Below are 12,510 nucleotides of genomic sequence, written 5' to 3' on the forward strand. Positions count from 1 at the left end.
ACTGCCTTCGGCTCAGGTCATGATCTTGGAGTCCCGGGATCGAGTCCCACATCGGGCTCCCTGCTCAGCGGGGGGGTCTGCTTCTCCCTCTGACCCTCTGACCCTCTTCCCTCTCGTGCTCTCTCTCACTCTCTCAAATAAATAAATCTTTAAAAAAAAAAAAACTGCTGGAAATTCAAGATGTCGTCATCCTGCCCACCTCTTGACAATGACGAGTCTTTTCGGTTCCCTTCTAGGACAACGCTGGTCTGTGAAAATGCTTTAGACCCTCTTGCACAGGAACCCTGTAGACAAGAGGGCCTGGGGGAGAAGGGGGGGGGGACGAAACAATGCAGTTTGATTACTGAACGGACACGCTGACTTTGGAACCATGGAGGAAAGACGAGCCCTACACCCGGGACGTGCGGGGCAGGGGGAGGGCTCTGTGATCCCGGTTTCCCAGAAGCGCGCCTAGAAGTTTGCCCCCTCCTGAGGAACGCTCCCGTGCTGCCCCTGGAGCGGCCACAAGGCGGGCAATCGAAACGGACCGCCGACGGCCGAGCCTGCGAGCAGCCGGACAGCAGTGTGACACAGCGGGGGTGGCTCCGGCAGCGCGGCCACCGGTCACCTCCCTTCTGCCATTCTCCACCCGGAGACAGCAGCGCGTTCCACAGGCTAAGGGCCCAGTCCTACCTGGCGGCCCACCCCACTCCTGCCCGTCGCAAGCCCTAGGCTGTTCTGGGTGCTCGTGACCAAAAGGCCCTAAAGCAGAGGTTCCCAGGACCCCGTCCGCCGGTGCCCTGAGCGGGCTGGAGCAGCTCACGGAACTCAGGCACACAACTCACTGACGAGACCCCCGGCTGCTTGCCAACGGATGTAGCTTGGGAATAGCCAGACGCGAGAGCTGCGTGGGCCACGGGAGGCGGGCAGGGGTGCGGAGAAGCTTGCATGCCCTCTGAGTGCGCCCCTCCGCCCGCATCTCCATGTCACCCACCTGAAAGCTCTCTGAGCCTGTCCCTTTGGGGTTTTATGGAGGCTCCCCCACTCAATCGGCAGCCCCTCTGCCCTCCCCCCGTGGTCAGGGGGTGGGGGGACTGAAAGGTCCCACCCGCTAACCCCCTAGCTGGTGCACTTGGCAATCAGGCCCCCTCCCTAGGTGCTTCTCAAAGTCACCTCAGGCTCGTAACAAAAGACACCTTCATCACTCTCCAGGGTTTGGAATTGCAAGAGGGTTTGAGGAGCTCAGAGCCAGGACTCTGGACCAAGACCCAATATATAGGAGAAATGCATTTTGGTCATTGAATGCCCAACCATATATCTGCGTTATGAATCACATGAACGTACCTACATTTCACCTATCAGGAATCCTGTTGCCGTGAACATGGGTACACAGAGGAGTTTTGAGACCCAGCCTTCAAGACCTTAACTGTAGGGGCGCCTGGGTGGCTCAGTTGGTTAGACCGCTGCCTTCGGCTCAGGCCATGGTCCCGGGGTCCTGGGATCGAGCCCCGCATCGGGCTCCCTGCTCATGCGGGAAGTCTGCTTCTCCCTCTGCCTGCCGCTCCCCCTGCTTGTGCTCTCTCCCTCTCTCTCTCTCTCTGTGTCAAATAAATAAATAAAATCTTAAAAAAAAAAAAAAGACCTTAACTGTACGCCCAGAATTGGGATTGCTGGCTCATACAGTCATTTCCATTTCTAATTTTTTGAGGCCCTGTCACACACTTTTCCAGAGCAGCTGTTATCGGGTTACGTTCCCACAAGGGTGTACAAGGGTTCCGATCTCTCCACAGACCCTATGTTGGAAAGGCAACAGAACTCTCTTTTTGTGCTCACAACTTCTGAGGCAGTTGAAAGGCAGCAAACACCCTTCCTTCCTGTCACAGGGAGTGCTCTGTCTTCTCCAGGACCAATGGGTATTCTCAGAGCAATGAATCCATTTCAGGCTCCGCTCCCACACCCGAGGCACCCCTTCTCCAAGGAGGACCGCTGTCATACCCCAGCGTGCCGGGGACCAGCCGCACAGAAGCCATCACGGGGACCAGGCACACCCAGCCGCCAGGACTCAGGGCACCTCCAACGCAGTGCTCGCCCCGGGAGCCGCCCCCACTCACCCTGCCTCCGTTTCTTCTGCAGGACTCAGGGCTCCCCTCCCCACCTTCCTGCCAGGACTGCGGCCCCTAGACTCAGTCCCCTGTGGCTGGGACGTGTCCTGCTTCTGCTAGTGTCCTCACTGCTCACGCCCAGGGCCTTCCAGAGAGCAGAGCTCAGCCCACGTGTGGGAATCAAGGAGCCAGTGAGCAGGGCTCCCTCTCTGCTGGGAGGACGTCTCCCCTCCACTCTGGAAGAACCAGGCCAACGCAGGAGCACACCGGTGCGTGCCTTTGGTATTCGCGGAATGACGGACAGGAAGGCATCAGAAGCAAGAACCAACAAACTTTTCCTTTTATTTCTCTATTTTCTGACCCCCATCCCTTCCCTCCTCCTTTCTTTCGCCTTTTCAACCCATCGCTAGACCGGTGCCCTGTGATTTTGGTCCGGAGCAGAAACGAGGAGGCAAGGGGTCCCAAATGGTTTCCAGGACATGACAAAACTCTTAACTCTTGAACTGGGTACGGACAAACGCTGCGGGGTGGATGTCACTCACACACTCAGCCGCTGAAACGGATGAAACCTTCTATGGCAAGGAACCCCACAGGGGAGCTTTCTCCAGGACACCAAGCTCTGGATGTGGGAGTCATCCCAGGGAACTGCCCCCCCCCGCCACCCCCAGAAGGCTCCTGGCCCTGCTTTCTGCTCCCACCCTCCCCGGCCCTGCACTCTTTACGACGCCCAGGGCTCTGTCTTCACGCACACGCGCGCACACACACACGCACACACGCCCCAGGGAAGAACCAACAAGCAGCCTCGCTTCACGCCCAGCCCTGGAGGAGAAGCTGCCGACCCCAGCGAAGGTGCCCCCGGGGCTCAGGCCCCCTCTCTCCCATCTCTCACAGCCTCTTCACACAGGGCCAGCGCGGAAGCCAACTGCCCAGGATTGACCCGGAGCAAATACTCCTCCATTTGCAACTGGCTGGTTTCGGCGTGGGCCCTGGGACCCCACAGGAACTCGTAGCGGGCAGGGTCGCTGCCGGGCACCTGCCGGTACTCCACGTACCCTTCCTGCACCCAGACCTTGGTGAGGAGCTCCCTGGGCTCCCCGTAGATGATGTGCTCCTGGCCTGCATACACCCCCACGAACGCCAGCGCTTCCCACATCTCCTCCTCGGGGGCATGGTCATCCTCCACGAGGATCACCCCCAGGACGTAAACCAGGAGGCCGTTCTTGGGCATGCCCTGCTCACCGCTCAGCATCCCGTCACAGGTGAGGCCCAGGACCGGGACCAGGACGTAGGAGTGGTCGCCGGGGTCCACTTCCTTCACATGCACGCCAAAGACCAGCTGCATGCAGTGGGAGGCCTGGCCCAAGATCACAGGGAAGGCATCCTGGGCGTCGTTGCCGATGACCTCCAGCATCTCCGCCTGGCTGGTGGGCTGCTGGGTGCGATACTTGAGGAGCAGGAAGGCCACCAGGTGGGCCGCCTTCAGGTGGAGTGTGGTTTGCAGCGGGGGCAGGGCCGCTCCAGGCTCCAGCCCAGGGCCAGAGCCCTCCTCCTCCGGGGCTGAGCCTGAGAGATCTTCAGATAGGCTCCAGGGAGCGGCTGCCCCGGCACTGGGCGGCGGGCAGGCACTCAGAGGGCTCTGGGGAGGGCTTGGAGACCCAGCGGCAGACCCGTCCTCTGGGGTGTCCAGGAACAGGGCAAAGGAAGAGGAGGAGGAGGACAGTGAGGAGGAGGAGGGGGAGGGGGAGGAGGGGGAGAGGAACTCCTCGGCCTCCGCAGCCCAGGACAGCGGTGCGGGAGGCAGGTGCTCGGGCCTCTCTCGGGTCCTGAAGCTCTGCCTCCAACTTCTGGAGCTCCTTGCTCTCACCCCAGAGGCATGATGACTTCCGTCTGGCGGCAGGCACCCGGTGCGGCCCGGTGGGCGCAGGCGACCCAAAGGCCTGGGAGAGAGACGGGGCGGGAGGAGCCTCGGGCTGAGGGAAGGGCCCCGTGGCAGCTGTGACAACGGCGACCCCGGGTCTCCGTGCGGGCAGTCCCTGGCCCTCACAGGGGTCTCTCCCCCATGGGGCCGCCTGTCCTCCTGAGAGACCCAAGGGGGAAGCCAAGGGCCTCCTCCCTCTGCCCCTGTGACCTTAGGAAGTCCTGCCTGACACAAGGCCTTCGCCTCCCAGGTCCTGAGTCCCCTGCAGGAGGGAAGGAGGGGGCACCTCAGGGCGCAGACTGGGAGGTGCAGCCCAGGGTCCCCGGGGGCACGCAGGAGGGCTTGGGTCTGACTCCGGGAGGTCCCCACTGCGGGACACCGGGGGGGGGGGGGGGGGGGGGGTGAGTGTGGGGGTGTTCCCCACTCTGCGCATCGGGGGACTCACCTCTGCCCTGGCAGGGCCCGGGCCCCACCCCTCTGCTCGCCTGAAGCAAAAGCCTCAGCACAAGACCACACAGCCCTGAGCCTGAACAGAAGGACGGGAGGGCGGCCCCATCTGACCGCACTGCCCGGGGCCTCCCAGGTTCCCGGGGAAGGGGAGGCTGCCGCGTCCTTGACTCCTGCCAGGGCCCAGGATCCTGCCTCCGCTGACCCTGAGTTCAGACCCTCAGACCAAGGCCTTTGCCTCCCTGAGAGCAGGGATCTGGAAGGAAGAAGGGGCTCAGCCCCAGACTGGCCCCGCCCAGAGTTCCCAGGGCTGACAGTGGGGGCAGGCCAGGCTTCTGGGGCGGGTCCCCTCCTGGTTCTGGCAATTGGGGTCCACTCCCTTCCCTCGGGGTCCTCACCTGGGACTCCTGTCACCCAGGTGGGCTTCCTCAGATCACGTGATGCTGTCCACTCAGAGCATGGTCCTCGCCTCCCTGAGAGCTCCCAAGAGCCTGAAAAGGCACCTTGGATACTGTCATTTATAAGTAAATGTAGGTTTTGCTCTTTGTCCACAGGCGCTAGCTCTCTGCTCTCAAACTCTTGGAATTTCCAAAGTGGGGGGAATGATAAATATGTCGTTTGTTAATGTCCAGGAGGTGACTTTGGGCAGCACCTTTGGATGGGGGCTGGGTGCCAGGAGCACCAGCCAGGGGGCTAGAGGGTGGGAACTTTCAGTCCCCCCCCACCCCCTGAGCACAGGAGAGCACAGAGGGGGGTAGCCATTGAGTGAGGGAGCCTCCATCAATCCCCAAAGGGACAGGCTCAGAGAGCTTTCAGGTGGGTGACATGGAGGTGTGGGGGGAGGGGCGCACTCAGAGGGCATGGAAGCTTCTCCACACCCCTGCCCTCCCGTGGCCCACGCAGCTCTCGCGTCTGGCTGTTCCCGAGCTACATCCGTTGGCAAGCACCCGGGGGTCTAGTGAGTGAGTTGTGTGCCTCAGTTCCGTGAGCTGCTCCAGCCCGTTCGGGGCACCGGCGGACGGGGTCCTGGGAACCTCTGCTTTAGGGCCTTTTGGTCACAAGCACCCAGAACAACCCATGGCCGGCCAAGTGACCACCGAATGGTGGGACGTTCTTGTAGGCCCGAGCACCTACTCTGTGGGGAAGCTGCTGCCATCTCTGGATAGAGCCTCAGAACTGCCTTGAATTCCTAGACTCTTTGTGGGCGGGCGAGATCCACTGTCGTGGGCAACGCCCCCTCCATCTTGCAGTTGGTACCAAAAGGAATCTCCACCACACGCGGTTGGTACTAAAAGGTATCTACACCACATCTCCACCACATGCAAGATCACAAAGGGCTAGCTGTGGGGCCCGGCCCCCCTGTCCTGGGTTGGGGAGTCCCTCAATCTCCGAGTAGGTTCCTCTTTCTTCCTGCCAGGGCCTGCCCTTCCTCCCGGCCCCCGACCTGAGACAGAAGCCATGTGCCCCTCAGACCAAGACCTCAGCTCCCCGAGGACTCCCCACCTTCCGACCCATGGGACAGGTGAGCATGCCACCTAGGGCCACCGCTGACCGTTCCTTCCGGGGCTGACACCAGGGCAGAGGTGGACTCTGTGCAGTCCTTTCTTTTCTGAGATGGGGGCGGGGGTAAGGTCAGCCCTCCTTCAGGGTCCTCGTACGGCTGCCTGGGGGATCCTGGGATCCTCCCTCTGCCGCCTTGATGTTTCCCACAGGCCAAGGGCCTCACGTTCCGGAGAGCCCCCAGGCCCAACCATGCGGCAGAGGAGCCACATCCAGCCATCCCTGCTAGGCCCTCCCTGGGCTGAGAACGGGGAACCTGGACTCTCGTTAAGGTCCCTTCTCTTTCGAAGTGGGGGGAAACGTTCATACCCTCCATCCTCCCAAAGCGTCCTTTTCTTGAGTCCTGGCCGATCTTTGAAGTCTTTTCTCTGCTGACCAGGTATGGCTCCCTCTGTTGAGCTGAAGTCAGCCCTCTGAACAGAATCTCACCTCCCTGACAGCGGCAGGGAGTGGGTGCACCACCCGCAGCCTTCCCTGCCTCTGCCCTCGGAGGGTGCCGAGCGTGGGAGAGTGGGGCCCACTCTGCCTGGATGGGAAATGCCCTCAGCATCCTTCAGGGGTGCATACTGATTCCCATCAGGGCCTGCCACTCTCCCTTCTGACCCACAGCGTCCTGCAGAGCACGTCCCTCAGAACCTGAGGAAAGGTGTGGGACGGCTCCTCAGGGTGCGGCCCAGGCAGCAGAGGCCTGAAGCCCCGGAGCTGACAGTGCGCTGCGTCGGACTTGGGTGCTGAGTGGCCCCGTCTGCGGTGGGACGGGCGAGCCCCTGGCTCCACGCTCAGAGCAAGTACCTCACCTTGACCACTGGCACTCACCTGCGCCTCCCCTGCTCTGGGACCTTAGAGGCTCCTGCCTCGGACCTAGGCCTCCACTCTGAGCTCTGGAAGCCCCTGGAGGAGAAAAGGAGGAGTCACTTCGGGGTGCAGACACAGAGCACGGCACACGGGCCCCAGTGGGGCAGGAGGGCTGGGGCGGACTCTGTGAGGTCCCCATCCGTCCAAGCTGGGCGGTCCCCTCCTTGGCCCCTCAGGGGACGCTATTCCCTGGCAGGGCCTGGGCCCCACCCCCGCAGCCTGAGGCCACAGGGTCACAGCAAGACCACGCAGCCCTGGGACCCCACAGAAGGTAAGCGAGGGGGCCCACCTCTGCCCACGCCTGCCAGAGGTCTAAGGGCTCGTCTCGGGATCCCAGGGACGGCCAAGCTCGGGTGCCGTCTGTGCTGGGTTGGGCGCACCTCTCCGTCTAGTCCTTGACCCCACGGAAGGCCTGGGAAAACTCCCTGTGTTGACCCGAGGCCACCCTCCTGGTGCCGAGGCCTCATCTCTGGGAGACGCCAGAAGGAAAAGTCAGGAGACACAACTTGGCCCACCCATCGCCCGTCTCCCCAGGGCTGGCAGCAGCGGCAGGGTAGGCCCGGGCCCTAGGGATCCTGCTGTGGGAGGCAGCCCCTCATTTCTCACCTCCCCATCAAGGACTCCTGCTCCGCCCCCCCCGCCCCGCCCCCGGCCCCAGGCCCAGAGCCAGAGCCAAGGCCCCTGACTCCTCTGCTACCTGAGTCCAGGTCCTCAGCCCCAGGCCCTCCCCTCCCTTAGACCAGGGATCTGGAGAGGAGGAGGGGTTCAGCCTGACAGGCCCCACCCAGGGTTCCCAGGGCTGCCAGGTAGGGGCTGCACCGATTTCGGGGCCATCCCCTCCGTGTCCCGAGGGGTGCGGTGGGAGCCACTTACCCCTCCCTCCGGGGGTCCCCACACTGACTCTTGGCAGGAGCAGGGACTCCTGTGTGTCTCCCAGGTGGGCTTCCGCAGATGACCTGACCCCGACCTCTCCCAGCATGGTCCTCACCCTCCGAGAGGACGGTGAGGAGGCAGCACTCCACGCCCTCCCCCTGCACCCCACCCAATTCACAAAGAGCTGAGGTCGGGGTCGGCCCCTCTGTCCTGGGGCGGGAGTCCACTCTTTGTCCGCAAGGTGCTCCTGTTTACTTTCAGCGGGACCTGGAACTATCCCTTCTTCTAACCCCAGGATGCATCCTGCAGGCCAAGGCCACCAACCCGCTGAGACCCAGAGGAGAAAGTGGGGCCCTTACTTTTCTTGACACCTGGCCTGGCCTCGCAGGACTGACCCCTGGGGCAGGACTTCATTGGGAACCCTGTGTCTGGGTGGGTGTCTGCTCAGGCCTCCCTCAGGGTCTTGGGACTCCACCCTCTGCTGACCTGAGGCCCCACTCCTCAGACCAAGGCTCACCTCCTTCAGACCCGGGCTGCAGACGTCAGTCAATACCTCAGCTGCTCCCCCCCACCTTGGGGCACATGCAAGAAGGAGCCCAAGGGCAACAAAATCATTGTCTGTTTCAGGCTCTATGGTCTTCAGCTCTCAGCCTGCCTCCCTCCTGGTCTCCAACAAGACGTGGGGCCCTGCCCTCTGCTGTCCCGAGTCCTTTCCCCTCTGACCGCCCCGCACATCCCTGAGATCCAAGGCCAAATTCGGGGGTGCGCCTCAGGCGGACGGCTGCTCCAGAGCCTCCCGTCTATGACTCTGTTCTGGGGTCCAGGGCCCCCTCAGTTCTCCCTCAGTGTTCTCACCTGGATTCCAGCAGGAACGGAGCCCTCCCTGCTGCTGACCTGAAGACCTGCCTCCTACCCCAGCCCCCAGCCTCTCTGAGACCCGGATGTGGAAGTCTGGACACGCCACTCGTCCTCCTCCCGCTCAGGGGCCTCCCAGGACTGATTCCCTACTGGGTCCAGGGTCCTTCATTCCTCCCTCTGGTCCTCACCTTGACTCCTGACAGAACCTGGGCCCTCCTCCCCCCGCACCCCCCCCCCCCCGGCCTGCCTACTAGAGGCCCTGCTCCTTACACCAGACCTCCGGACTCTCTGAGACCCAGAACCTGAAGTCGGCACTCGCGACGTATCCCCATGGACCCCAGAGAGCTTCCGGCACAGACACTATGGCCCAACGTCTGTGAGACCTCCTCTGTCCTTCCCCAGAGTTCATACCTTGACTCCGGTTACTGCTGGGCCCTCTCCTCTGCCCACCCGACGGAGGCCCTGCTCCTTCCTCCAAGGACCCACCGCCTGGGAGACCGGATGCGAATATCCGGACTCACCACGTGCTCCCATCCGCCCCCCCCCCCCCCCCCCCCCCCCCGTCACGGACCTTCCAGGACTGAGCCTGTGCTGGGGTCCAGGGTCCCTCAGTCCTCCCTCGGCATCCTCACCGTAAAGCCCAGCAGGACCTGCGGCCTTCCCTCTGCCCAACGGAGGGAGGCCCTGCTCCTTCGGCCAAGGCCCCAGCGTCTGTGAGACCCGGATGCGGAAGTGCGGACTCACCACGTGCTCCCATCCACGCCGCCACGCCCCCCCCCCCCCCCCCCCGTCACGACCTTCCAGGACCCAAGCTGTGCTGGGGTCCAGGGTCCCTCCCTCCTCCGTCTGCATCCTCACCGTGAAGCACAGCAGAACCTGAGCCCGGCCCTCTGCCCAACGGAGGGAGGCCCTGCTCCTTCGGCCACGGCCCCAGCGTCTGTGAGGCCCGGATGCGGAAGTCCGGACTCGGCACGCCGCTCCCCTCTCCTGCCCCACGTAGCCCACCCCGGAACCCATCTCCGCCCCACGTGCTGTCACCCTAAGGGACCCCTTCCTGTGGGGTCCGGATGTGACGAGCGCCGACTTCCGCCTCGGAGGCCTGAGAGACCCCGGGACCTCCGTGAGTGGGAGGACGGATCTCGGTCGGGAGACGCCAGGCGTGCAGGTAGACGCACCCGTGAGGGAGCACAGAGTGCGGGGTCCCCCAGGAGCCAGGTCGCCATGCCGGCAGCCCCGAGCGACCCCGGCAGGGGACAGCGTCGTCCCGCTGAGCCCCTCCCGCCGCGGCCCGGGGCACTGGACAGGGGTCCCCAGATGGACGGGCCCGGGCCCTCCCTGGAGCGGGTTGCGGGGGGAGAGGGAGGACTGTGGGGGCCACTCCTCCCCGCTCAGGTCCAGCCACTCGGGCCCTGCCGCGGCCCGGCCCTGGGGGCCCCCCCGGGGAGGGTGGCCACAGGTGGGTGCGTCCGGTGAAATGCGCGGCGGGGGTCTGAGGGAGCTGAGGACCTGGGTCAGAGGGGAAGGATGCCAGGTCGGGACGGGGCAGGGGCACAGGCAGCCCCAGGGAGTCCGAGTGGTGCCGGGGTGGGGATCGATCGGGGGCAGGACCGAGGGACTCAGGAGCCCAGGACAGAGGGGACCTCACCGAGGTCGGGCCCCAGGGTGAGTCCGGGAAGGCCGCAGGGCGGGAAGGGGCCACGCGGCCAGTGCGGCGGACTGCTGCATCCGGGTCTCCCGAGAGTCTAGGGGCCTTGGCAGAAGGGGCAGGGCCTCCCTCGGGTGGACAGACGGCGGGCCCCGGTCCTGCTGGCTTCGCGCTGAGGATGCAGAGGGAGGAGTGAGGGACCCTGGACCCCAGCACAGCGTCAGTCAGGGAAGGTCCGCGGGGGTAGGGGGGGGGAAGGGAACACGTGCAGAGTCCGGACTTCCGCATCCGGGTCTCAAAGACGCTGGGTGCCTTGGCGGGAGGATCAGGGCCTCCATCTGGTCGGCAGAGGGGCGGTCTCAGATCCAGCTGCGCTTTTCGGTGAGGATGCAGAGGGAGGACTGAGGGACCCTGGACCCCAGCACAGCGTCAATCCTCGAAGGTCCGTGAGGGGGGGGGGGGGGGGATATGGGAGCACGTGGTGAGTCTGGACTTGTATATCCAGGTATCAAAGACTCTGGGGGCCTTGGCAAAAGGGGCTGGGTCTCACACGCCTGGACAGAGGGGCGGACACAGTCCTGCTGGCTTCACGCTGAGGATGCAGAGGGAGGAGTGAGGGACCCTGCACCCCAGCACAGCGTCAGTCAGGGAAGGCCCGAGACGGGGGGGGGGGGGATGGGAGCACGTTGTGAGTCCGGACTTGCACATCTGGGTCTCAAAGACTCTGGGGGCCTTGGCAGAAGGAGCAGGGCCTCCCTCGGGTGGGTAGAGGGCCGGGCTCAGGTCCTGCTGGCTTCACGCTGAGGATGCAGAGGGAGGAGTGAAGGACCCTGGACCCCAGCACAGCGTTAGTCAGGGAAGGTCCATTGGGGGGAGGGGGGTGATTGGAACCCGTAGTGAGTCTGGACTTCCGAATCCGGGCCTCAGAGAGACTGAGGTGAGGGCCTGATGAAAGGAGCAGATGCTCACGTGGGCAGAGGGGAGGGCCCTGGTCCCTCAGTGGCGGGGGGTGGCGTGCAGAGGCCAGGGTTAAACCCTGCGGGAGGACAGAGGGGAGCCCCGCAGAAGCCCACCCATGAGGTCAGTCTAGGGAGGCCCCCCTGGGCGGGATGGGGACACGTGGCCAGTGCGGCCGGACTTCTGCATCTGAGTCTCCCGAGAACCTGGGGTCCTTGGTGGATCGAAGGAGCAGGGCCTCCCTCAGCGGGGCAGAGGGGCAGGCCCAGGTCCTGTTGGGCTTTACGCTGAAGTTGCAGAGGGAGGACTGAGAGACCCTGGACCCAAGCCTAGAGTCAGTGGGAAATGGAGACGTGGCCGTGGATGAGGACGTGCTGGCTCCTCCCCCTTTTCTCGGAGCTCTCAGGGTGCTGAGGACCATGCTGGGAGAGGTCGGGGTCAGGTCATCTGGGGAAGCCCATCTGGGAGACACACAGGAGCCCCTGCTCCTGCCAAGAGTCAATGTGGGGACACCCGGGGGAGCAGTGAGTGATTCCCAACCCACCCCTCGGGACCAGGAAGGATGGCCCAGAAGTCTGTGCCACCCCTACCTGGCGGCCCTGGGAATCCTGGGTGGGGCCTGTCAGGCTGAGTCCCTCCTCCTCTCCAGATCCTTCCTCTCAGGATGGAGAGGTCCCGGGCCTGAGGGTCTGCACTCAGGTAGCAGAGGACGCAGGTGCCCTGGCTCTGGGTCTGGCCCTGATGGTGGGGGGCAGATGAGAAATGAGGGCCTGCCTCCCACAGCAGGATCCTTAGGGCCCGGGCCTACCCTGCCACTGCTGCCAGCCCTGGGGAGACGGGCGATCGGTGGGCCAAATTGTGCCTCCTGAATTCTCCTTCTGGCGTCTCCCAGAGATGAGGCCTCGACACCAAGAGGGTGGCCTCGGGTCAACACAGGGAGTTTTCCCAGGCCTTCCGTGGGGTCAAGGACTAGACGGACAGGTGCGCCCATCCCACACAGACGGCACCCGAGCTTGGCCGTCCCTGGATCCCGAGACGAGCCCTTAGACCTCTGGCAGGCGTGGGCAGAGGTGGGCCCCCTCGCTTACCTTCTGTGGGGTCCCAGGGCTGCGTGGCCTTGCTGTGACCCTGTGGCCTCAGGCTGCGGGGGTGGGGCCCAGGCCCTGCCAGGGGAAATAGCAGTCCCCTGAGGGGCCAAGGAGGGGACCGCCCAGCTTGGACGATGGGGACCTCACAGAGTCCGCCCCAGCCCTCCTGCCCCACTGGGGCCCGTGTGCCGTGCTCTGTGTCTGCACCCCGAAGTGACTCCTCCTTTT

General features: G+C 64.1%; 1 protein-coding gene across 3 annotated transcripts in view; it reads left to right on the top strand.

Annotated features, from left to right (window-relative positions):
• Positions 1–9,690: 9,690 nt before the first annotated feature.
• The window catches only part of LOC118356487 (melanoma-associated antigen 8-like), a 37,074-nt gene continuing 34,254 nt past the window's right edge, over positions 9,691–12,510 (top strand). Inside the window, exon 1 of one of the 3 annotated variants that reach the window (XM_035725401.1) lies at positions 9,691–9,757. The gene's annotated coding sequence lies outside the window, so the exon portion shown is untranslated. The remainder of the gene's footprint in view (positions 9,758–12,510) is intronic. The other 2 variants (XM_035725399.1, XM_035725406.1) reach the window with 2 other exon arrangements.

The sequence above is a fragment of the Zalophus californianus genome, chromosome X (assembly GCF_009762305.2).
Source record: "Zalophus californianus isolate mZalCal1 chromosome X, mZalCal1.pri.v2, whole genome shotgun sequence".
NCBI classification, from domain to species: domain Eukaryota; kingdom Metazoa; phylum Chordata; class Mammalia; order Carnivora; family Otariidae; genus Zalophus; species Zalophus californianus.